The following is a 27,407-nucleotide window of genomic DNA, read 5'->3' as shown; positions in this document are numbered from 1 at the left end:
ACATGCACGTACACATGGAAAGAAGTGTGCATGCTCCTCACAGTTTCTGTACTTGTTTGAGTAAAACTTTGCTTTGTGTTTACTTAACAACAGTCAGTCGCGTGTTGTCAGACCAAAGGAAGTCTTCAGATCTTCTTTTGCTCTCACTCCAGAAATTATTCATTTCACTCTCTGCTGGCTCCCCTCTTGTTTTCATATCTGTGGCTTCCCCAGATATGAAACGAGAGGGGAGTAACTTATCGATTTCTGTTTTGCATTTGACTGACAGACATAATAATTGTATCCCTGCTGCTCTCTCACACACAATTATGAAATTCAGCATCAGCTATAAATTTTAAGCAACTCAGCAATGATATGCTAATAATAAGACCATAAATAATAATTCTCTTGTTCACCTGGCTTGTTCTAGCATGATAGCTTAATAAAACAGACAGAGCAAGTATATATATATATATATATATATATATATATATATATATATATATATATATATATATATGTGTATATATATATATATATATATATATATACATACATATATATATATACATATATGTGTTTAAAAAAAGTTTCATTTTAAGCTTCATTGACAAACGAGAATATATGCTAGCAATTAGATATTCAAGGACTGAACCAGCAATAATAAACTCATCTCCTGTACCCTTCCTTTGTGGACAGGATTGCTTTCCATCTTAAAACAACTGTTTGTGAGGATGGTTGTGGGTTTTTCTCTCTTCTCTCCCTCAGGTGTTGGAATGGGTGTGTCTTGATAGAGGCCACTGTCTGCTGAGTGGCTGGGTTGAATTCATTCCTGTTGCATCCACCTCGCCCCTCTCTCCTGGCCTCCACCACCCAACAAACAGCCTTTGCTTCTGATAGTTGCTTTGAGTGTCTCTGTGTCTGGGTGACAACCACATTTCTTGTTACTTTCAGTTTACCCCAAGGCTGACACCGTAACACTCCTTTTGCTCCTTTTCTATAGCCACTGCATTGTGCAATCATCTTTGACGTCACAGAGCTAAGATGAAGCCAAAAACACGTCTGTAGTCAGTGTTAAGCAATTGCTTGTAAATGTCTTTATGCCTGGCAGTGCTGGTTTGACAGCTGGCCACCATTGTGGTCCACATATGACACTTTTGATCCCCAGATTAAAAAATGTCATTCGTTTAGGTAGTACCCTGACTTTTCTTTCGTCATTAAACTGGTATTTGTGGCTTATGCGGCTTAAAAGATGTTGCCCATAATTTCAACATTTTAATTTGTCCAATTCTTTAGTGTATGACTCATCAATTTTTTATTCAAAGAAAGATTTTAGCAAAGAAAAGGGGATACTGAGAAAGATGGAAAAAGTAGACAGGAGTAATGGCATAGGTAAACAGCAAAGTGAGAGGCAAAGAAAGAGGCTTAACGTCAGTTGCACGTGATGCTAGAGATGAATAAATGAGTTATATCAATTAGCGAGTGAGAAAAGGAGGTGGAAAGGATGTGCAGCAGATTAGGATGATTAAGACGGAGCTGAAAATGTACTAATGGGTAATGACAGCGTGCTGACAAAGTGAACAAAATATTTTAAGATAGTGATGAGAAGCATAATCAGAAGCAGAGAAACTTTATTACTCCCAGAGGGAAACTGAGTTGTCATTAGCAGCAAATATACAACGAACAACAAGCACTCCTATAAAATGAGTGTAGAAACATAATTATGATAGATAAATATTAAGATAAATAGATAAATATAGAGATATAGGTATAAACATAAATATACAAGTATGTGTGCAAATATGTTGTAGTGTACAAAAGTGACAGTGTGATTAATTCTGTTCCACATGTGTGGACCTGACACAAGTGGATGAATTAAAGAGTCTGATAGCAGCCGGAAGGAACGACCTCCTGGAACGTTCCCTCAGACAGCGAGGTTGAAGGAACCTATTGCTGGAACTGCTCTTCAGATTGTCTAGTGTGTTATGGAGGGGGTGGGAGTCATTGTCCATGATTACCAGCAGTCTTGCCGGCATTCTGTCACTGATCACCTCCTCCAGGGTGCTGAGCTTCATGCCAACAACAGACTCGACCTTCCTGATGAGTTTGTTCAGTCTGTTTGCATCCTCTGCACCCCAGCATGCCACAGCAAAGATGGTGCTTGCAACAACAGACTGATAAAACCTATAGAGCATCTAAACATGTAGATACATGTGGAAAATAAGGGGGCAGTTAGTAAATCAGGAGGTGTGAAGGATTAGAAAGGAGGACAAAGACTGAAGAGGATGAAGAGCGAAAAAATACCTCAGAGTGGTATGAAAATGTCTAGGAGAGAGGGGCGTGGACGTTTTGCAGGACATGTATGAGAATAGTGAGACAGTGGTGAGGGTTGTGCTGGAGTACCAGATGGCTTCAAGGTGGGGGTGGGACTACATCAGTGATCGGCTCTGAGCCCCTTCCTGTTTGGGATGGTGATGGACAGATTTACAGATGAGGTCAGGCAGGAGTCTCCGTGGACTCAGATGTTTGCAGATGACCATTTTGATTGTAGTGAGCTTAGGGAGTAGGTAGGGAAAGATGGAGGTATGTACTAAAGAGAAGAGGAATGAAAGTCAGCAGAAACAAGGACAGCAGGAAGAATGAAAGGGCAGCCAGGGAGTCCTCCAGAAGAACTTGCCAAAAGAGAAACATTAACAGAACATCATCTCAGGCTGAAAGCAGAAAACTGCAAAAAGAGGTGGTTGTTGGAAGAAGGTTCATCAAACACACAGACTTTAACAAGAAATGCCCTGATTACCACACTGGTTAGGCAGACAATCTGGAGACCGGAGGCAAGAAATGACACTGAAGTATTAGTTAACTGATGACGAGAATCTGCAACAGGTGCAGCGGCTCCACCCAAAAGTGAGGCCTGCCTTGCCCATCCCAACCTAGTGCTCAGGAAGAAACAAAAGACCAACTGTGACTATACAGAGGGCTGTGATGAAACAGGAGGATGCTGTACAGAAGGTGAGATGGAGGCAGATGATCTGCTGTGGCAACCCCTAAAGGGAACATCTGAAAGAAGACGAAGACTTTAGCGTATCACTGAAACACCACTAAAATAAATGAAATTCTTATCAGCCTCAGCTGCACCTTTTTAGCCTTCATAAAAAACAGACAAATAGTAGGGAGCTTAAACAGATAGGATGGCGAACATGGCAAACCTCATACGTTGTTACTATGTTTTTAATGCTAGTTTATGCAATTTAACATTTGCTCAAAAGGGATTATGTCAAAAAATATTTTTTGACTCTTTGTCAACTTCTGTGAAAGCAACAGTCATTATTTTCAAAAGAAAAAGATACCTTATCAGTCATGTCAGCATAATGACATTTTAACATTCAAGTGCACTCTACCAGCTGCGGGGCATATTGCTATTTATAGTGCAACAAAGTTTGTGTAAAGACGAGGTTGAGATGGTTGCATGAGTCAACAACTCAGCAAAGTTTAATACACAAGGTTGTTTTCCACTCTGAAAACAATCTTGTGTATACATACAGTATGCATATAGTATAACTGCAAAATTTCCACATGTTAAGAACCAGTGTTAAACTTTTTAACAGTGAGTTGTTCTGCTGATAGCAGCATCAGAAAAAAACTTTCTGTCTTATTTATTGCAGGAAATAGACAAAATCGCATGGCTAACAAGTCAAGGTGCAAAGTATATGGAAAGCAAAAAGGGTGTCAGCCTGACAGGTCAGCAGAAAAGAAGCTAAAGGAGTGGCAAGCAAAGTGACAGCAACTAATATTCCAGTGAGTGACAATGCTGAACCTCATGTTGCTGAACTTGACCGCAGGCCCAGACTCTGACATGGAAGTGTGATCCTCGGCTTGACGACATTCACAAGGTGCTGCCAAATACAGGGGATTCCCTCCCTTTCCTGCTCTCCTTTCCTCTGCTCCCATTTCACTTTTTCTTGTGTTCACCTGTTCTGTTTAATGTCAGAGCTGACGGATGGCCAATGGTTTATTACTTCCACAGGCACTGCAGACATGGACCCACCTCACTTCCTTCTACAACTGTCTTCCTCCGCTTGGTTTTGACAGAAAGCACATTTCTGTATCATACCTTTTACACTCCTGGTTTCTCCTCCTCTTTAGGCTCTAAGCTCCTCAGCACTTCTGTCATTCATCTCATCGCCCTCCCAGGTGATGACATTCATCTCATGTCGAGTCAGACTGGTTGCTTTGTGTGAAGTCCAGGTGCTTAATCCTTCACTTATATCCAGTTAGCCTCTGTTAGCCCTGTGACACGCCGGGCTGGGGACATGGAGCCAGGGTGTGGGCACATCAGACAGACAGCTGCTGCTTTTAGGGTGGCAGCCCAACCCCATGCTAAGGGCTCTCCAAAACACAAAGGCTTTATTTGACATATAACCAGATGAGGACGGTACATTGCGTACCTCTTGATAATCATAACCTTATGCCTCACAAGTAGCTAACTCTGCTCTGTCATTCTAATCTTTCCTCTGCAAAGACATATAAAGTGTATTCAGTATAAAAACATGAACAAAGTGACTGCACATGTATAACATGAATATTTTAATAAAAGGGGAGGAAATCCAGCAGACCAGACACCTAAATATGTACCAGTTGGGGGTTTCGGATTTGTTAGTTTTATATTTCTCTCCGAATTAATCTTTATTTGTCATATTTGACTGCAAACTGACATTCAGACTAGACAGTAGACAGTTGTATTAGCTGGAACAGCTCAATACAATTAATAGAAAATGGGAATGCAGCAGCAGTAGCACTTGGCCTTTATAGGGAAGCTTTTCACTGCTATGTGACTGGAAATGAATGATAAGAAATAAGTGATGACTTTCCTTCTCACACTTTTGCTGGCAGCATCTGCCTCCATATGACAGGAAATAGTGAGAGGTTTAATATGAAAGCTTACTGGAAGAAAAGTACCCAGGATGGTGAGATGTTTGTTTATGGCTGAAAAAAAAGAGTCTGTGCTAGTAAACAAGACTGCATATGAGGATACAGAACACACACACAAGTATTCACACACACACACACACACACACACACACACACACACACACACACACACACACACACAGTAAAGCACATTGACTTCTTCCACTTAGTGGTTCTGAGAAGGAGCTTTGCTCCCCATAAAGTACTGAGTCATGAGTATGGCCTAGAATTCAATCATCACTTTCCCTCTGCTTTCATAGCTTGATTCCCATCAGGCACACACATGCATATACATGCACATACACACATATGGTCTTTTTTCTATCAAAACAAACTATTGTCCATTGGTGTTTAGTGACTAATGAATTTTTGTGCCCACCAAGTGATGTGCTTCTCTAGTCTCTTATAAAACACAGGGCCAAATTGGGTTAGTGCATACCCCTGGGTATATGAATAATTAAATAAAAAGACTGATTTCATAGTAATTGCTTACAGTACAAGACCCATCCCATAAGGTGCCTGGCTTCCATTTTGTTTATTGTTTTAAATGGAAATAGCGGAAAAGAGTGGAAGGATGAAATCTAGAGATTAGATGTAAAACTGTAAATAAAACTCTGGAGTTGAAGGAAAAGTGCTGAGTTGTTAGATACCAAGAAAATGGACAAAGTATGAAAGGTCAAGCTGGGTTGAATTTAGAGACTTGCGTAACAGGCGAGCTACCAAAGTAATTGCCTGAAATCCAATTTGTATTATTTTCTTAAAACCTTTTTTGGTGTCCAGAGTGGGACAAAGTACCAAAACTACTGCTGGGATTTCTTGTTTCTGTCAAATATGTTTTGAGAAAAATGTCGATGACGGTTGGCTGAAAAAAAATGGTATTGAAAGAAGGCATAGAGAAAGGAAAGTGAGAAGATGCACTGATAGAAGACGTTTGGTGGGTTTCAGTTTAGGGGAGGCGGAGGAGTGAGATAGGATGATGAGGAGTATGTGAGATGCAGAGGTCGTGGAGTGAAAGTAGGGGAAGTCCCTCAGGGAGGCTTATCTGTCCACATATGTAATGAAAAGATAGTGATTCGTGTACCAGCCTACTGTAGTGTATTGATGAACAGCTAATAGCCACTCTCTCTCTTGCTCGCTCTAATCATTCGTGTTAGCTGAGAGGTAACAGGCTTTGTTGAGGTCTCCCTGCTTGGAGGCAAACCAGAGCAACTCCGTGGATTGTGGACCACCCTGTCCCACAGTGGTATGCACTCTATTCCTCTCTATCCCCAGCTCTGTATCATAGGTCAAGGGTCAGGAGCTGGCAGGTGATTGGATGTTGTCGTGGTAAGGGAATACTGCACCACTAAGTGCTGCAAAAACACCAACTGTCTCTGATATTACTGCCCACAGGGCTTTAGCCTGCCAGTGATGAATGTGTATGAATATGTGCGTGTGTGTGTAGGTGTGTGTGTGTGTGTGTGTGTGTGCGTGTGTTCAGGTCAAGAAGGGACAAGGACCAGATTTTGCAGATTTTGGTCTTGAACTAGACCTTGTAAACTCCCCCTCCACCTGGAAACTAACAGGATCCATGTGTCTCTGTGTGTGTGCACATGAGACCAAATAACTCCACATTAGTGGATACCAGATCATTTTTTGCCATTAGGTTGTAGTTAGAGCTTTAAACAGACAGGCAGTAACAGCTGGATACATACATGCATTCAGACAGCTTGTTTTCTGGACCTGTTAAGTCAGGAGGAGAGCAGACAATCTCTCCAGTAATGTTTTTGTTGACCCAGCTGTGATATCATAAAGTAAAACCAGTATGGGGGTGTAAAGGGGAAGATACAGTATATTAAAAAAAAAAAAAAAAAGCTTTTTAAACAAACTATTCATTGATTTTCTGCCTCAGTAAAATATTTCTTGAAGTGCTACCTAATGTTTTGCTTCACATGATATGTGGTTACTGGGATGCTAGGTGTTAAATGGTTGCAAGTCAGCTGTGGTTGCTAAAGGCTTACATGTAGTAAAGACTACTACAAAGATTTATAGCACCTTCCTGTTTTAGCTGCACGGTGTGATCATCTTAAAGGCGTAAAGTAAAGTAATGTGTAAAAGACAGCACAAAAAACATTAAACTGATCATAATTTGTGTGTGTGAGTATGCACAATGCTCAAAAGAAGCTGAATGAAAAAGTAGACTCTTGCCTCTCTTGTATCTACAACTGATCAAGATTCGAGTTTTGAGGTGCTGAGGTCTGTATCAGCATGTGTCAGCGTGTAAATGAAAGCAGCAACACACTGATGACACGTGATGTGACATTTATAGACTGCGTACATAGATTTTAAGATGTGACTCAGAGTTTGGTAGATAGATGAATGACACACATGTGCACGCACAATCAGTGTTTTTCCGACAGAGGTTACAGAATGAAAGAATTCTCTAGTAATTGTGGGTCTGTTCTCATCACTCAGCATTCCCTTCTTCTGTTTAGTTTGATTGAAAAGCCTCTGGTTTAGCTGAAAAACATACATTTACATACACACATATACACACAGAACATGCAAGTGATAAAAACAAAACACAGATGCAAACGCACACCGCAGCTGTTGTATAATATTTTTACGAGTGCACAATGCTCTCTTGGCAGCATCTTGGTTCTTCAAAGTTCAAGCACCCTATAGTTGATATTCTGGGTTAATGCCAACCTGACTCATTACTCTCTCTCTGTGCCTCTTAACACACACACACACACACACACACACACACACACACACACACACACACACACACACACACACACACACACACACTCGTACGCAACCCTTAAGCTTTGATTGTTCAGTGCCCTTGCCAAATGTTTCACTGCAACAGGGAACTGACTCCAGCCATTCCTCATGTAAGCTGCACTCTTTCTCTCACCTTTTCTCCACTGCTCTGGCTCAACACTCCCTATGCGCGCAATAAATAATCACAAAGTGATGCTCAATAATTAGTTGGCATTGGTGTGAGAGGGCTATCAAGATGAGGAAATGCCCATAGGAGTGAGGTGATACTGAGGGAGGGAGTGGAGAATAACAGGGGGAGACCGAGGGGAGACAAAGATTAAGAGGTGATGGAGGCACACAGGAACAGCCAAACGAACCCAGTGACCTCTCTTTTCATCCAAGTGCTTTCCATTTCTGTTGTTCTTCTATTTTGGCAGCGGCAAGACATCTCCATCCTAGTCTGGCCTTGATCATGCTTTCTGAGCCTCACCTTGTATACCAAACACTGGTCCAGACCAGAAGAACAGCGTGAGCCAGCCCCGCCCGACAGCTCATCCAGCCCTGCAGGAGGCAAAGCATGAAACCTCTGCTGCTCACATGAAGCAAGCGCTGGAAAACTTTTATAGCTCCATATTAAACCTCTCCCCTCAACTCTTTTTTCCACTTCTCTTATGAAGCAGTCACATTCTTTGTTCACGTGCCCCAGCTTTCCTGCCTTTATTGTAGCACTCTTATTGCCATCTCATTTTCCTCTCTATCTCTTTCCCTGTCTTTGATTTCTCTTTCTCCATCTTCACCCCTCACACCCACTTCACCACAATCTCCACCATTTCGCTGCCTCTCTGTCTCGCTGGCTTGCTATAACAGGATCATGGGCTTAGAGAGCAGTCAGCACTGAGATCCTGCACAATGCAAAGCAGATGTGTGACACACACACACACACACACACACACACACACACACACACACACACACACACACACACACACACACACACACACACACACACACACACACGTGGAAGAGCAGCCTAGAGGACTTTGGGCCAGAGGGTGGAGAGAGAAGTAAGCAGAAACAGCTCTGTTGCTAGGATATAGCAAAATAAAATAGACTCTGACGCTACAGTCTCCAGCTGAAACAGGCGGTTTGTTTCACACACACTACTAACTGTCAAGAGGAGAAAACAATGTTTTGAAACAGTCCTGGGAAAATGAACGGGTTGAGCCTGTAGACTTTTATAAAAGTTGTTGTGTCAGATGTCGCGTACAACCCCCAACTCCACAAAAATTGGGAAGTAAATGAAAATAGAGTGCAATGATTGGAGATTTCATAAACCTGTATTTTATTCACAACAGAACATTGTAAACAAATCCGTTGTTTAAATTGAGTAAATATTCAATTTAAAGAAAAATTTGATGGCAGCAACACGTGTCAAAGAAGTTGGGAAGTGGTCATGTTTATGACTGGTTGGAATCCCCTCTTCTTTTAGCAACATTCCGTAAACATCTGGGAACTGAGGAGACCCGTTGCCAGACTTTTGGGAGAGGAATGTTGTCCTGTTTTTGTCTGATAGGGGATTCTAGGTGCTCACCAGTCCTGCATCTGCTTTTTTGTACTTGTAAAGTCTGGACTGCAGGCAAGCTAGTTCTTCACCTGGACATTTTTACTGCAAAGCCATACTGTTGTGATAGCTGAGGTACATGGTTTAGCATTGTGTTACTGAAACATGCAGCAACACATTGTATTCTCTGAAAAATATGTTGTATGAATGGCAGCACGAACATCTTATGTGTCTTTGAGCATCGATGGTGCCTTTCCAATGTGCAAGGTGCTAATTCCACGTGCACGAATGTACCCCTCTTTTCTGAAATGTGTTTCAACATCAAACAAACATTTTCCTTTCTTGCATTCTGTATTTATTTGGATTTTACACAATGTCCCAACTTTTTGGAATTGTGGATCTGCCTTTCTGTCTGTATCAAGTGAAAAAAAACATGCTTGCTTTTGCAATTTTTTGCTGTTTATATTTCACAGTCACACTTAAGAATCTGGGAAAGCATGCAAATTTAGTTTTATGTCTATGTAGAGAGGTGGGGAGTTTAGGCTTGCTGGTACACGCAGATGTATTTGAGTGTGTTGTGTTTAACAGATTCCTCTGTTTTGGTGGATGCTTACTTCAGGTAAAGGCCTGCTGTCTTCTTCATGGAGAGCATGGTAGAGTAGCGTGTGAGATGCAGGATGGCAGAGGTTCATTGTTGTGTGTCATTCTTTCATAGGTTTTCTATCATCCACCTCTATATTTAGCTTTCTTTTCCTGTTATTTTCATTTTTTACACCTTGCTCCAAAGTCTGCAACAGGTGGAGGTATACAACACAAGAGAGGTGTTTATCCCCAGGAAGTGAGGGGATATGTATGGGCAGAGTAAGAAGCCACTTATGTAAACCTAGTCCACGCCTTCACACAGAAGTCTTCAGTTAGTGACAGCAGCTACACACCAGGGTATGGATCTTATTCCTGGGGCATGAAATGCAGATTTATACACAAGATGTTCTCTGGTGGTGTTTCATTATGCATTACATCAGTGATTTGAGGCTGTTACCCCCAAAGTTTGATAATCCTAAGACAGAGGCAGCATTTTACAAAACACTGGTATGTGACTTCCTGGGATGAGATGCATTGCGCGTATGGTATTCCTTTTAGATGTCTGTTTTTTGTTTTTGTCTTAACCTTCCTCAAACACAAAGACTGCAGGAATGCTATTTCCCTGTTCTTCAGAACAGGTGCTATCTTCTGAGAAATCTCATAGAGTAAGTACTGTGTTTCTCTTTCTCTCTCTTACGAACACACACGCACACTCTGTGTGCAAATAACCCAGGACATTGCACTGACTTACATTCATTTCCTGGAGAGTCTAACCGTAACCATAACTACTCCTTGCTTAACCATTGCCTTTACAATAACTTAAAAAAAAAACTTAAAACCTAAAAATATACTGACCTAAGCTACGGGGACTTGCTTTTTTTTGTCGTCATGAGAAACAAATGCAGCCAAATAGTGAATGTGTAAACAGAAGTGCGTCCCCACAACACTGAAACAACCTGGTCCAAACACACACACACACACACGCATGCTTGCACACCCACACACACACTCGCACATACACATATGCAGAAAGCCAAGGGGAATTCCTGGGACTAATGTTTAACAGGGAGAAACTGGACTGCACCATCAATTTTAGCTTTTTGTCTGCAGACTCTGTGGTTTACTCTAGATAGCCCGGCCAAGCCTCAGAGATAAGATGACTCTCAGCCTGCTTGTGGGAAAGATGAAAGCATTCTCTTTAAAGCTGACTTCTCTTTCTGCCAACCACCACCCCCCACTCTAGCGTGTGTGAATGTGTGTGAAAGAGCAACACTATGTGAGTGACCTGTAAGCATTGAGAACATGGAGATAAGTCATGATTTTGCATCTTTAAAATTAGATACATGTTAATGTAAGTACATTTAAGATAATGCATGCATTTGCAGTCACCATGCACAGTGCTTGGATGTTATTATTACCCATCAAGGAATACAATCAGGGAGACATTTAAATGGTCCCAGAATACTAATTCATTCTGCGGTGTAATTCCTGTTTCCAGATTAAACCTTTCAGGGGACTGGATGGGACAAAAGGGAAGATATCTGGAAATGTAACATCTTCTCATCATTTTTTCCTAGATGCTATCTGAATGTATTCGCTAGCAAAAATGTGAAACAGTATAACTAGGTGCAAATGTATCAAAAAAAGGCTACTTTTGTGATTGCTGCACTGAAATTAGTTTGTAACTGTTTTGATCTTAATCTTTAGGTACGTGTAACCAATACATTATGTTTGTTTGTATTATAATTGTTATTTCTGTTCCCCTCTTGGCCAGGTTATTCTTGAAAATGATATTTTTATTTTCAGTGAGGCTTTTAAATGAATGAAGTATACAATAAAATAAAAATAGTTGCATGAAGCACAATGACCATACACGTACGCTGCAACATCATCAAGTTATTGAGGATACTGAGGAGGCCTAAATGCACAAAAGAATGGTGGCGAGTTCCAAAATACGTGCAGCTTCTTAACCTGATGTTTTAAAAGCAAGTGCATTTTCTTAATTGGTGAGCATTACTCACTTCACCTATAGCAGCTAGGGAGTTCTTTGCAGTATCCTACATGTCAGATGTTCTCTACTTTCTAGTGGCAAATCAACACCCATTAAAAGATCTTTCCATATTTGTGCTGTTTTGGAGATTAAATACATAAACTGTCATATATGATGAAAACCTGTGTAATTAACCGCATGAAGTAAGACATTTTCAATTTGAGTTGGCGACAGCTTTGGATTTTTACAGCTGGATATCATCATGTTTTCCATTTTTGCTCCTATAGTGGCTTTTGCCAGTAACTTCTACAGGTAAGTCATTTCTATTTGCTAAATTTCTGAATCAGACAGTCTTTAAAACACATTATGTCACAGTTTAACACAACATGTATTTAACTGTCATGAATTGTGCGTCATGAATTTATCCTTTTTTTTTTTTTTTTTACCTCAGTGTGAGCTTTCACACATATTTAAGACCAACAAGGATAAGCAGAAGGAAATATAGTGGTTAATCTGTGACTTGACCTAGCAACCAGCCATCACACACATACTCTGTGCATATGCACATGCACACACTCGTGTACACCCATGCACAAACAGACTTACAATGATGAATCCACTGAGTAACTGTAGATTACAGAGCTGTCAAACTGGCTGCTGAAAGGAGGCAATCAGAGGAGAGGAGGTCTTGCTAATGGGCTGCCTGACCCTGGGCAGACACTAACCACACCTACATACAGGCAGAAACAGAATTTCTCAATTACCTTCTTGCCCCAAACAAAGGCAGAGCACTGTTAAAATTAGAAGCCAAGAGGACTATACACACACACACAAACTTCAACCTACAGTTCAGGATATGCAGAGACATGCACCACACTAAGCCCTGACTAACAGGTATGAAAAAGACTCCACAAAAAAAAACCTCACTGCAATACTTCACTGTTTCCCAGGATCTCCCAGTTATTAATAAACACAATGTGTGTTTTGTGTGTGTATTTGACTGGTTCGTAAGACTATATATATATTCTGTGTGTGTGTGGTGTGTGTATGTGTGTGTGCGCACAAGTGGGCGTGTTCCATTTTAGACACACAGAGGATTCATTGTGAAATGTCCCTGAAGGCGCTGGAATCTGGCACATTGTCTTTATCGGAAACTCAAACTATTCGCAACTCTCGACTTGTTTTGATCCTTTCAGAAGATTCCATTTCCTGCGGTCGTTTGGGGAGTGACTGCAGAAAAGCCTCTGGAAGGAAAAGCCTCATTATGGCTTCTGTGTGAGTTGGAAGACTTTACTTGAAGGTCAGTGCCAGCCAGGCCGCTGTAGTTTCCCTCAATGTGAGAAATGAAAAAATGACTGTTAGATTAATAAGAACTGGGAGTTCTTTTCATTGGGAGGTGGTGGATGGGCAAATGTAATCATTTCAAAGGGATACACCTGCTAATAAAATGTGATCATTGTGATGGTTTGTGCAGTTTTTAATATATTAATTAATTTGAAATGTCAGCACGCTGTAGTGTTAATAAAGTCTAAATCAACTATTCTGGGGTTTTCCTGAGTCTTCATGTGCCCTCCTTTTCCACTTATTCTAATCCCTGGCCTCGCCCTGCTCGTCGGACCAACTTCAGTTTTCCACAGCTATGCATCCAGAATTAAGGAGATGGGCCCTCACATCACCTTAGGTTAAGACTTAAAGCCTCAACTTGTTTCTTTCTACTGTTTTCTACAGTTTGCTTCTGCAAACACACAGTTTGTAAGGATACATGTGTGATTTTGAATGTGAGGTAATGTCTGAAGGACCCACTCTGCCTGCTGCCACAGTGCAACTGCTCCAGAAATGCAACAAGTATGACATCAACTGATGCAAATTTCATACACCAAGTGAATCAAGGAACTGGAGCATAGTAAGTAAAACAGTACATGTGGGTCTGGAGGGGAAGCCTGAAGCTTCTGAATGTTGCCAGAAGTATGTCACCACATGTCTTGTGCACATATTTTTGTTCAATTTTGGTGTATAGCTTCTATTTTAGTAATATTGAAAGCTAGGCTGTAGACTGTATCATATCATTTACTGCCAAGGTAGTATTTGGCATTTTTTTGAAATTTTATCTAGTTTAGGGTCGTGGGGGAACTGGTAAGTGGTAAATGCACTGGTTCTTATAAAGCATTTCTCTACTTTACCTGCACACTCAAAGCTCTTTAAAGAGCTTTGCATTTACCCATGGTTTGCTCTCCCTCCTGAGCTACAACCACCTCTATCTTCGCTTGAAGATGGGGGCGGCTGTAGCTTAGCTTCACTGGGAGTGAGTGAGAGATGGGGTACATGCTGGACAGTTTGGGAATCCTTTCTGGAGCTAAGATAGAGAGACACAAAGTAATGATTCCCACTCAAATCCACAGTTATTGCCAATTTAAAATCACCAAACAGTCTAACAATGCTGGTCTTTTCACTGTGGAAAGAAGCCAGAGTACCCAGAGAGGACCAATAAAAAAAACGAAAGGCCTCAGTCTGCCAGCAGCTTTGAAACCTGTGATGCTAACCACTGCACCACCCTGTCATCAAGCTTTGATCAAAAATCTTAATACTCCAAAATGGTACTGTAACTGCACCTCATATGCTCAATCCCAGCTGCATATGTTTAGCCTCTGACTATACTAGAGTAGCTATGCATGAGATACAGTTGAAAATGATCATAATTGCACTTGGTGTAGCTAGAGATCTCATTCTCTGCGCGAAACAAGCCATTTTAGCCCACCTACCACTCTTTAATCTAGCTTTCTCTTGATTGGTTGCCCCTTGCAAACAGAAGGTTTGAGAATCAGGTGTGTGGGGATGCTGTGCCAACAGTCACAACTGTTGCACATGTATTGTGTCTGCACACACATGCTGTCTGTTTGGGGTGAACATGTTCAATAAAGGGGATTTTCTGAGCCAGCTGACAGATTTCTTCTTCTTTTTTGTTTCGCTATGAAAAATGTTCTTTATACATACATGTACACAGATGTACGTATGCAGATGAATGCTGGGTTTGTGTCAGGAAGAAAGAGCAAGAGGGAGAGACAGAAAGAACGAGGGAGAGGTTATTTGTGCATGACAGAGGCTAGGCTGTATCTGTAGCGTGTGACACACAGTGCTCTCTCTACAGCAGCTAGGCCACAGTTTAGGGACCTGTGCCAAGGGACAGAATAGCCTGTCTGTTTCATGCCTCTTACTGAATGCTGATTGACAGCTGGGCTTCTTTGTGTGCGTGTGTGTCTACGTGTCCCACTTATGTTACTCCACGCGTATGTGTGTATCAAACTGACAGGCTGGGAGAAACACGCCACAGATCGCAGGAAGGCAAACGTAAGGAAGTTGGGTTTTCCACAGAGAAAAGACACCCTTTCGTCAAATTGTCAACTATTCAGCGGTGTATTTATCTACTCATTTTGTTCACAATATCGCACATATGTAACTACACTCATGTACACAAGCCTGCAGTTCACACGCATGTTCACATACCAGTCAGCCTCTAATTTAAATAAACAATTTCTCCCCAGAACACGCTGCACTTTGTTTACTCAGTATCATATTACACAGAGGAACACATATGCACAGACATGCACAATCACTCATCCGGGTCTAAGCTGCCGTTTGTCTTGAGTGTCACGTTTTGAAGTGCAGAAAGGGACGCTTCACCTCTGACCTCACCGCGGTCCTTCGAGGTTGTGAAGACTGCAGATGCGTAACACGTACATCTGAGATTCAGCATTCTGAAAGAGGAAGACCAGAGATCGATGAAGCAAGGGTTAGGGTGTGACTGGAGATCAAACCATCTGCAGAGGAGATAAAGCACAGAGATCAAAAAAATAAAAAATAAAAAAGCTGTTTGAATACAGGAAAAAACCTATATAGTTGAGAATGTTGCTGAAAAAAAGCAGAAGTTAAAAGTGGTGTGGTAGGAGCCTGTTTACCACATGATCTGTAATGCAGAAGAGTCTGTTAGAGTATTTTGTCCTTTCTCAGGCTGAGTACATACTGTACGAAAGACTTTCAATCAATAAAAATGATTAAATTCTTATGCACTGGCTGACCCATAACTTGGGTTGTTAAGAACAACTCCAAAAGTGACTTCCATGTTAAAATGCCCAACCTTCAAAACATGTTCACTGCCTCGTACAAAACCGATTTTGGTGTCCCGTCATAACAAGTGTACAATGTGCCATTGTGATATATAATAATTTGCTTACATATTCTCCCTCATTCCCCCATCAGGACACAAAGTCAAGACGCAAGACGATGGGTTTAAACTAGAGATGGCACGATACCACTTTTTTATGTCCGATACCGATACCGATATCATAAATTTGGATATCTGCCGATACCGATATGAATCCGATATTGTGTTTTTTAATCAATAAAACTGTTTTTTTTAATATCTTGCTGCATTTTGTATAAGTTCATACTCAAGTTTAAATAAACAACAACACTAAAGCTATTCTGTTATACCTGTGTGTAAAAAATACACTGCACCCAAAATATTTCATAGTTCAGCAACACTGATCAATCTAATAAACCTTACCTAACTTAAAACCTAACTTAAACCTACACCATCCTCCCTATTCTGGTATTTTAAAGAGTACTTAGCAGAAATATTAACCAACCTAACTAATAGGGTTGCAAACTCCCAGCAAAAAAAAAAAAAAAAAATAGGGAACCACCCCCACCCTCCACCTCATGATGCTTAATCGATGTAATCAACTTTAATTTGATGCAGGGTGAAAAAATGCACAGAAACAAATTATTTTTCAAGAATAATTAAATAGATTCAACATCTTTCTTCAACAGAATTGCAGAATTCACAGATGGTACCTTCCCAAAGGAAAAAGTACTATAGCTTACTAGGGTATATAGACTTAAGAGTTAGAATATATAGTAATGGACTTCTATACATTTTACATCAGATTAAAACTTTGGGTGTAAGATTCAGATAATTATTTATTAAAAGCTACATATTTTAAATGAGAATAAGAAAGAAAAGTATGTCTTTGTGCCCCTTTTCCCTGTTCATGCCCCTATCGGCCCCCCTGGCTAAACTTTGCTAGATCCGCCCCTGCACAGTTACCAGCCGTCAGCTACGTAGAAAAGGATCCTGGTGTAGAAAGTAATATTAAATAAATTCTAACAACAGCTTATCAAGCTTAAACGTGCTGCTGTTGTTCAGCCGCTGGTTTCCTCTTTTCTGGCGCGAAGTGGGCAAAAACAAAGAAAGAGATGGACTCGCAACAGAAAAGCCGATCAGCTGATCATTAAGCAGTTTCACGATTGAAGTAGCGCAGGAGAGGGAGAGAGAGAGAGGCAGTCGCTCCATATATCGGTTGTTAAGCTTAACATGGGAACACTTTGCAAACATTCAGAGATGAACTTACACACTTGCTTTACTTCTCTCTGGGATAACTTCCTCAGAGGTGAAATGCTGGTTTGGTAGCAAGGCTACAAATACACACAGCCGCTCTATCACATGAGGCATACTGCTGCAACGTGCTACGGTTATGAGCCGAGTTACGCCCGTGTTGCAAGTTTTGTGAGATGCTTTTTGATATTTAATGGATCGGAGTGCATTTTTTATTTTTCGCCGATATCCGATCCAGTAATTTAGGTCAGTATCGGACCGATACCGATACGTAATATCGGATCGGTCCATCTCTAGTTTAAACCATAAGTCCCGTTATTAGTGGATACCCACACTACCAGTGGAGCACTGGCCACCAAGTGAAAGCTACAATTTAGCTGTAAATCCAAAACTACAGTGGCTTGCAAAAGTATTCGGCCCCCTTGAACTTTTCCACATTTTGTCACATTACAGCCACAAACATGAATCAATTTTATTGGAATTCCACGTGAAAGACCAATACAAAGTGGTGTACACGTGAGAAGTGGAACGAAAATCATACATGATTCCAAACATTTTTTACAAATAACTGAAAAGTGGGGTGTGCGTAATTATTCAGCCCCCTGAGTCAATACTTTGTAGAACCACCTTTTGCTGCAATTACAGCTGCCAGTCTTTTAGGGTATGTCTCTACCAGCTGTGCACATCTAGAGACTGAAATTCTTGCCCATTCTTCTTTGCAAAACAGCTCCAGCTCAGTCAGATTAGATGGACAGCATTTGTGAACAGCAGTTTTCAGATCTTGCCACAGATTCTCGATTGGATTTAGATCTGGACTTTGACTGGGCCATTCTAACACATGGATATGTTTTGTTTTAAACCATTCCATTGTTGCCCTGGCTTTATGTTTAGGGTCGCTGTCCTGCTGGAAGGTGAACCTCCGCCCCAGTCTCAAGTCTTTGCAGACTCCAAGAGGTTTTCTTCCAAGATTGCCCTGTATTTGGCTCCATCCATCTTCCCATCAACTCTGACCAGCTTCCCTGTCCCTGCTGAAGAGAAGCACCCCAGAGCATGATGCTGCCACCACCATATTTGACAGTGGGGATGGTGTGTTCAGAGTGATGTGCAGTGTTAGTTTTCCGCCACACATAGTGTTTTGCATTTTGGCCAAAAGTTCCATTTTGGTTTCATCTGACCAGAGCACCTTCTTCCACATGTTTGCTGTGTCCCCACATGGTTTGTGGCAAACTGCAAACGGACTTCTTATGGTTTTCTGTTAACAATGGCTTTCTTCTTGCCACTCTTCCATAAAGGCCAACTTTGTGCAGTGCACGACTAATAGTTGTCCTATGGACAGATTCCCCACCTGAGCTGTAGATTTCTGCAGCTCGTCCAGAGTCACCATGGGCCTCTTGGCTGCATTTCTGATCAGCGCTCTCCTTGTTCGGCCTGTGAGTTTAGGTGGACGGCCTTGTCTTGGTAGGTTTACAGTTGTGCCATACTCCTTCCATTTCTGAATGATGGCTTGAACAGTGCTCCGTGGGATGTTCAAGGCTTGGGAAATCTTTTTGTAGCCTAAGCCTGCTTTAACTTTCTCAGTAACTTTATCCCTGACCTGTCTGGTGTCTAAATCCAATCGAGAATCTGTGGCAAGATCTGAAAACTGCTGTTCACAAATGCTGTCCATCTAATCTGACTGAGCTGGAGCTGTTTTGCAAAGAAGAATGGGCAAGGATTTCAGTCTCTAGATGTGCAAAGCTGGTAGAGACATACCCTAAAAGACTGGCAGCTGTAATTGCAGCAAAAGGTGGTTCTACAAAGTATTGACTCAGGGGGCTGAATAATTACGCACACCCCGCTTTGCAGTTATTTATTTGTAAAAAATGTTTGGAATCATGTATGATTTTCGTTCCACTTCTCACGTGTACACCACTTTGTATTGGTCTTTCACGTGGAATTCCAATAAAACTGATTCATGTTTGTGGCTGTAATGTGACAAAATGTGGAAAAGTTCAAGGGGGCCGAATACTTTTGCAAGTCACTGTATATCTCGTGTTCAGGGTGATTCAAACTTCCTTCCTTCCACAACATTCCTGTTGCTTTTTTTTACTGCTGTTCTCATGGGTATCATAAAAACTCACTAGCATTCAGTGGACAATGTATCTTGATACAGATCTAATTGGGTAAGAGGGACTGACTGAAAGTGAGTTTTCCTTTTAAGACAAGTTGCCATAAACAAACTAGGACATTCATTCAGCCATATGAAAGTGTCAAAATAAAAATGCTGTATTTAGAGAAGATACATCATTTTAGATACTAGCTGAGTGTTGTTGTTTGCGCACTCTGTGGCACTGTTTGTGTCGAGGGAAAGTGGTTAAAAATGATCAAAAGCAGAATATGAAGAAGATATGCGTTTGCTGAGGGCGCTGTGTGGTTTCTGTGTTGTTCCTTAACTCAAGTGGTTGAAAAAGAGATGCGAGCAGAGAAAAGAAGTGAAGCAAGGAGACAGGAACTATAAACAACAGAAACTGGACACATCATCAAGAGTAACTGATAGTCCCCCCCACCCTCGAGCAGCCCCGCCTGTTCCCTGCAGTGAGCCCCCAGAAATTCACTGGAGGACTAAACAGGAATCCCCCACAGCCCCACGACAGACTGACTGACTCTGCATGGTCTACATCACACATACACACACACTGAATCACTCGTATTCACATACAGAGAAACTCATATACACACATGAATTCACACACAGGCTTACAGACAGTCCAGAAATAGCCCCGTCAGGGGTATTACCATACACGCTATCTCCCCCAAACATCACCTCATCCTATAATATCACTCTGTAGGGCTGTATGTCCTTCACCTGGAGTCATTTATATTAAAAAAGTCAATGTTGCTCATATGTTTGTCATATTCATTTCACGTTTTTCACCCTACACTCTTTTTCCTCTGACTGATCTCACCTAGTTCTTTCTTTTTTGTTTGCCTTTTCTTCTGTTTTCATTTCTCTTTCACTTTCAATCAGAAACACATACATTAACATGCAAAACTAATCTGTTGTGTATGCTGTGCTTCCTGAAAGCATTGTTCATACTCTGTTTTTTGTTGTTTTTTTAATAGGTTTTCATTCTCCCAGCCCTCCCACATTTCACAATGACACTCAGTGATGCATAGATGTCAGATTGACAGAAAGTACAGATGATAGGAAAGGTCAGGAGTTCCTCAGCCTCTAGTTCCTGACATTGCAACACCTCCCACAGCAGCACCAGTGTGCTTTGGTTTGCCTCAGTGTTCAGTGAAGCATGTGCCTCACCTACCGGGGGGGCTTTCTTCCACCCTTTCCCCTCAGTATTTGCATGGGACTTACAATCAGGGTTTTCCCTCAAACAGAGAATACTACATAAAGTGAGACACAAGGGAATAGTATGTATATTACTGTATGTTGTGTGAATAATTGTATGTACACTATGCTGTGTTTGAAAATTAGAGCTCACTCGCAAAGCCAGAAACTGGACAAACAAGTTTAAATTGCTAAAAGGTATGACATAACTGAGAGTCCTCATGGACACTGAAGCCTTTCGCGGAAACACCAAGAGGAATTTTCTAAGAGCACATTTTCTGGTTTAGGAATCAAACCTTCAGCAGAAAACAGATTACAGGAAGCTGCCCAACTGAAAACAGCTTGTTTTCAGTTGGTTGCTGCTGTGTGCAATCATGTCAGCCTCAATCCCTATAACTGGCAATGCAGCAAATGTTTCAAAGTGCCCTCAACTCAGTTTGAGATGAGCTATGAGCTAAAAAAAAAAAAAAAAAGAAGAAGAAGAAGAAAAAAATACAACTTTCCTATATGGTCTGTGAACTAGCTAAGCCTCACACATACAGATCTGTCTAGATTTAAATATTTGATAACTTGATTATCTTGTGCCACTTTTGCTCCTTTTCATTTACTGAAGTAAGTCATTTCATGCCTCCAATAAAGCGGTGAAGCGTCTTCATCAGCGACATTCAGATGATTCAGTGGTTTCGAGCAGCAGAGGTACTGAAGCATTAAAGAGTTTTTCATAAAGTTGTGTCATGTCAGCAGCAATATTGGCTGCTGTGTTTAGCTGCTATTTGATGGTGCTAACAAAAGGGCAGATGGCATCATCGGCACATGGCTACGGGATTTGAATTTAAAAGAATAAAAGTATGATTTGCTTTTGTTTTCCTATTTGTCTTATGGAGTTTAAATGGGTATATGTAAGTTTGCATAATGCTAAGATTGGAAAGAGCAGGAGTGTCTGTTTATCCCAGTTTTTTTTAATCTTATTGCTAACCTATAATTGCTAATAACTAATAACATGCTTCATATTAACCGTTTAGATATTGTAGGCTATCAGTAAATTATGAATATTCCTATCAAAGTTTCAGCAAGATATTGTAAAAGTTTAAATATTTATATTAAAACAAAGATTAAGCCACACAATTAAAAACTTAAAATCAAGGTAATCTGCTCGGAATATTCAACAAACTGCAGTGACAAGTCCAAAAACGTTGATAGCAATTATCAGAAGGTCATGATGTGAATGATTGGATTCTGTTTCCCTCTGCTCAAAAGGCCTATCCTGGCCCACATGCTAACAACTTAAAAGAAATGAGTGGCGTTTCCACTTCAGGCTGACGTTCAGTTCTGCACGAGGCTGTGGGCAGATTTGCTTTGTCATGATGGCCGCCCAGGACACACGATCCCCCCCGCAGCACGCACCCTGCTGCTTTCTGTATCAGATCAGGCTTGCCATCAAGTATGCCATCTATTTCCAGTTCGCCTAGCATGACAGCTAGTTATAAACCAGGGTTATGTGATTTGGGCTGCATGAGATGAGGAGGAGGTGGAGGAGGAGGAAGATAAGTGTGGGGTTTCCTGGGAAGCTCCCAGCCAGACCACCTGCTGCCATCAGTCTATCACCCTCCCACTACTTCCCTCACACTCTGCCACCATACTGTCACTGTATCTGCTTTTTACCCCACTTCTCTGTCAGTGTGTTAGAGATGGCTCTTTGTGGCGAGCAGCAGCAACTCACTGAATAATTCAAAGAGCGGGCACAAACAGAGGGTGAATTAAGTCCCTGTAGAGGAAAAGGCAAAGCGATGAAACAGCAGGAGGACAGGGGGGATTTTAGCCCATTAGAAATGTGGAGGGGAAATTTGATGGGAGGAAGAGGGTAGCTGGGGGTACCACTGTTAAACCAGGGGGGCAGCTGCAGTCAAAAGTGAAAGAAGAAAGGGAGGAGAGAGCGAGGAGAAAGCTCGTGAGCAAATGAATGGGCACATGTCAGGTGACCGTGGGGAGATCCCTGACGAGAGCTGGTCACCTGACTGACTGGAAATGCAGCCTGCTGCTTGAGAGCAATTCCCAGAAGTCAAAACAAGCTGTTAACACAGACTACAGTTTATAACAGCAGTGCTGTAAATGATCATGATGATCATGATCATTTTTTTAAATACAAAAATATTTAAATATATAACATCAAAATAAAAAAATGTGTATTCTTCAATCAACCAGAAAAAAAGAAGAAGATGGCCCACAGATGTCTATCATTGTTTAAGTGCTGACAGTTTCAGAGGTGCTTGAAGAGTGGAGTATGACGGATCACAGTCTAAACTGGGGTAATTCTCTTTTTATTTCTTCTGCTACTGCTGGACTTTTGGGCCAGCTGGCTCACACCCACTCAGTCACACTCAAGCGCACAATTTTACACAACAAAACAGCTAGAATGACATTTACAGTTCAGCATGCTTATCGTTTAGAAAGTCAGGGGGATTTGATCAGTTGCCTTTCTCAGAATAACAGTACTCTAAATCTTAATTATACACTCTCTGAGTGGAAGTTCACTGCCAAACCTAAATATGTTCTTGATAATCAGATACCACATGTCGGTCCGTAAGCTGAGGCCACAGTGGTGAATGACTAACCAGTTAGTGGCTATGTGTGGGTGTGATCAAGATTGTTTGATCAATCCAGTTTCTTTCATTTGTAAAATGCTTTGTGGTTGAAGATTGTTTTTTTCCCTTCTCACTCGTGTTTTTCAGTTTTATATTTAAATTAGAAAATCACTATTAAACTGAATTTATAAATTATAAATAAACCCTTAAAATGTTTTTTTTCAACACTTTATCTCAAAGAAGTCTCGATTTCAGCTTCCATAAAAAAACATATCAAGGGTTCTGACATAAATGCTTTGAGTGAAAAGTAATAAAAAGTTTTTCAAAATATAGATTTGATGAATAACTTAAAATGCAGTTGCCTTATCATGCCACACTTCATATGAAGGACAGTGCTGAGAAGTCATTAGTAATAGGGGTCTGAAAGAGGTTTAGAAGATAACTTCTGCTTTTTGGGAAGTAACATGAAACATATTCTGCCCCGAGTGTTGCTCATACCTAATTCGCACCATAGTTGATCAGCATTTAAAGCTCTGTGCATTCTGGGTAACTAAATAAACACATTTCAACCATAGCCGCATAGTTCGTTGATGGACTTTATGGCCCGTCTCACTGCTTGCAGGCACTGAAAAGCGCGCTCACTATGAAAAGACGTTAAATACTTTCCATGCGCACATACTGGTTTGTGTACCCTGGAGGATGCCCTCGTTTATACATCCCTGATGGGAATGTACTGTTTGCTTTAGTTCCGGGTGGTTTGCTGGTCGGTGTTTTCGTGCCAGTAGCGCCAGAAACAGGACGAGGGTGAATTTCTTTGTTTTTAAAAGGAAGTGCTGTAGCTGGTGTCTCTCATCCCCATCATGTTTCTGTAAAGGAAGGAGAATTGTGAAAAAAATAATCAGCAGTTCCAGGTAAATGTAGGTGAGATAAATATTCTTATAACTTTACTGAAATACACGTAACCAATCTGGTTTCACAGCGCCCACTCCTGTTTCAGAGCATCACTAAGAAACACAGTTCTGTTATGATCTAATGTAGGCCATCATCACTGCAATAATAATAATAATAAACAGCTCTGTTGTGGCAATAAATAATCAGACAGACATCTAGAGAGTTTTTCTGTTTTGCATTTGCTTTCCCTTGCCTCAGCCCCCACCTCGATTCATCTCTCTCCCTCTTTCTTTCTCTGTAACATAATTGAAGCGAGTGAGCTTTTGCTCTCCTATGTAACCCAATGCTCGTCCCACAGCACTGAAGTGTCGTTTGGGCAGCAGCTTAAGTACTCCGTGTGCTTTGTGCTGTGCTCTAACCCTTACAGATCAGCAGAAGCCCAGATTAGACAGATGAATAATTCAGATGATTGCCTTAAATGCAGTTTGTAGTATAAGACAGTATTAAAAACTATTAGACTTCTGATTCTGTTTATATCACTGTTGTCACTCGTGTATCCTGTGTTGACCAACAAGATAGAGCAGATCAAAGCAAGTGGAACTGCAAAGTATCAATCTTTTGCTCTCTTTCTTCCTTTTAAGGGTGATCTCCTCAGAAGTATGCTTACTTGGAGGCTGAACAACATTTATACACAAGGCTGTGTGACTGGCAGAGGCGGGACCCAAATGCTGGACTGAGAAACACAAGGATTAAAATAAAAGCTGGTTTAATTAAAGTAAAATGAAACGCAAAACAACATGAATAACGAAACTAGGAAACTCACACCTTTGCCACACCAATGACCACAGAGTGATAGGGAGGACTGTCCCAAGAGAGAAATGCAGACGTTATATACACAAAGAGGATGACGAGCGAACGGGGCACAGGTGGAGCACAGCTGACACTAATCTGACTGAAGAGACAGGGGGAGCAAAACTGAACATAATACACAGTAAACAGAAGACTATCAAAATAAAACAGGAAGTAAGACACGCAATGAGACGCAGGCTAAGACGTGTGCTTCACACAGGAACTGGGTAGAAACAGATGAATAACCAAAGCCAGAAATTAGAAATAAACTCAGCAAACTCAACAAACTGAAAACGCTGGGTCAGAGACCCAGGACCATGAAAGACATTCATCGTTTGCTGGTAATTATTTTAAAGTTTTTCATTAACTGAAAGAAACGGCAGTAAATGCTCAGATATTTAGATCATCCAACCTTCTATCTGATCTATGCAGCATCTACTTCCTCTTCTTCTTCTTCCTTTTCTTTTGGCTGTTCCTGTCAAGAGTCGCTACTGCGAGTCATCCGCCACCATCCGTTCCTTATCTTGCATCTTTTTTATCCTGTCACACCCACAATCCAAGCATTCACACTCACTACATCCATAAACCTCTGTGGCCTTACAATCCAACCTTTCCTTCTTTTTGCTGCCTCAGAACACACCTTCCTCCTCTCCTCCTCTATTGTCATCACCCAGCAGTAGCACAGTTTCCACCAGCACCCTCCTTGTTGACTTCATCGGTGGTGTTATCCCAGGCCAATCCAATATGAAAATCTACTTCTTGATCATCTGCATGTTTTATTTGGCAAATACTTTATGCCAAATGCACTTTGTGACACAACTATACTCATTTATCCTGGCTTGGAACCAACACTAGGATTGTGGATGGCTTTGACCTGTGCAATATTGTAATGTAAATTAAGATGAAGTTGATGCCAACATCAGTTATTGATCAAGAATAAATTATAATGCAGGTGATGTTTAGCAAAGACAATGTTACATTTTAGTGCTGATACTCTCCAAACAGATAAAGATGATGAAACAATAATGTTTTTAATCTTTAGCTGTTTCTGCTATGCGCTGATCTGTATCTGGGTGAGATTAAACTGATGATCTCATACTCTGGGTGATGCAGTGTTACCGCAGGTGAGTCATCAGGCGATGCTGTGGGCCTCTTACTGGAACTAAGATATGTTCAGATGATCTCCTCTGCAGCATTTAGTTGCTGTACATACTGCTGCATCATCTCCCCGTCCTTCCTCCCTCTGCCTCCACCTCATCACACAGCACATCTCACATTCCTCCTTCATCCTCCACCCGCTACACTGTTATGACTTCATTGTCCTTCACTCTCATCTTTTTTCAGACCCCACAATCTGTGGGTTGTTCTGTTTCTCCTCTTCTTCTCCAGCCTCATCGCAGTACCTTTTGTGTTCTTTCTAACCTTAAATCAAAGTACGCTAACACATAAAAATTACAATTCAGAATTCACTAAATTAAGTATAAAATTCTGACAAATTAACTTTTGGAAAATTAGCTGTTGCACAATAAAGAATCCAACAAAAAAGAAGAAATACATGTGTAACCATATTCACAGTTGGAACAGCACAAACACTAAAATAAGAAAAGACCAGTGTTTGTAATTTAATGAGTCATTTTTATATTTTCTTGGACATATTAAACAAACAAGGCTTACATGTTAACTGGTGAACTTTAGAGATTATTTTACATTTTGGCATATCCAGACTAGCCATTTCCCTATATTTCCAGTCATTATGCCATCCTAATTGAACCAGCTGCTGGCAATGCCTTCATATTTACCAAGCAGGGATCACATTTCAGTTAGAAATAATTAGACACAAATGTCAAACTATTCCCACTGCACCAAAAGCCAATAAATAAATCAAAAGCGTGTTGTTTTTTTTCCCTCAAAGCCTTACTTAAAGCTGACTCCTCTTTCATCAGTTCATTTCTCCTTTCTTTGTCCTTTGCCTCTTTTCATCTGGCTCTATGTCACCATGCCTTCTATTTGCATTTCTACTGCTGCTTGTATTTTATGCCCTCCATCACAGAGCAGTAAACACAAGAGCCGCAGAGACGGCTGGTTTGTTTTTTTAATTAGGTAAATGGGCCTAGGTCTGTGGGACCAGACACAGAAATCACTCTTTGGACTCCAGAACTGTCATAACGATTTCTTAAATTAATGAGCTTCAACTCAATGTTATTAAAATCTTGCTGTGCAGTGGATTATGCATACAAACCCACTTCTTTATTGCTTTTCTTTCTTAACCTCCTACAAGGTGAATGCTCCAGTTTCCAAGGACCAAAAATTGTTGATGCCAAAAGGGGGAATTCACCCACACAGTGGGTGACCTCAAACATCAGCCTTATGCCTGGTCCTGACAGGCTGCAGTCTCACTCTCCCACACCCACACCTGGCTGAGTTCAGCTGGGGCAGAGGCGGCACTGCCCATCTTTCCAGGGAGGATCCCTTCAGACACAACAACAAACATGCACTCAGACAGAGCGGTATTATCTGTTGTTATTACTGGAGATAATTATGTT

At 41.1% G+C, this 27,407-nt stretch overlaps 1 long non-coding RNA gene across 2 annotated transcripts; it reads right to left on the bottom strand.

Moving 5' to 3' along the window:
- Nucleotides 1-15,243: 15,243 nt before the first annotated feature.
- LOC120436417 lies at nt 15,244-24,952 on the bottom strand. 2 transcript variants are annotated; one of them, XR_005610410.1, is made up of 4 exons: nt 24,841-24,952; nt 24,683-24,748; nt 23,804-23,990; nt 15,244-15,580 (listed from the first exon to the last, which is right to left on the bottom strand). It is a non-coding gene; the product is annotated as an uncharacterized LOC120436417 (long non-coding RNA). The 2 variants fall into 2 exon arrangements; XR_005610409.1 differs by lacking the exon at nt 15,244-15,580 and having other exon boundaries at nt 22,760-23,990.
- Nucleotides 24,953-27,407: the final 2,455 nt, after the last annotated feature.

The sequence above is a fragment of the Oreochromis aureus genome, linkage group 23 (genome assembly GCF_013358895.1).
Source record: "Oreochromis aureus strain Israel breed Guangdong linkage group 23, ZZ_aureus, whole genome shotgun sequence".
In the NCBI taxonomy this organism is placed as follows: Eukaryota; Metazoa; Chordata; class Actinopteri; order Cichliformes; family Cichlidae; genus Oreochromis; species Oreochromis aureus.
Note: the sequence above shows the minus strand (reverse complement) of the source record. Positions and strands in the feature narration are given on the sequence as shown.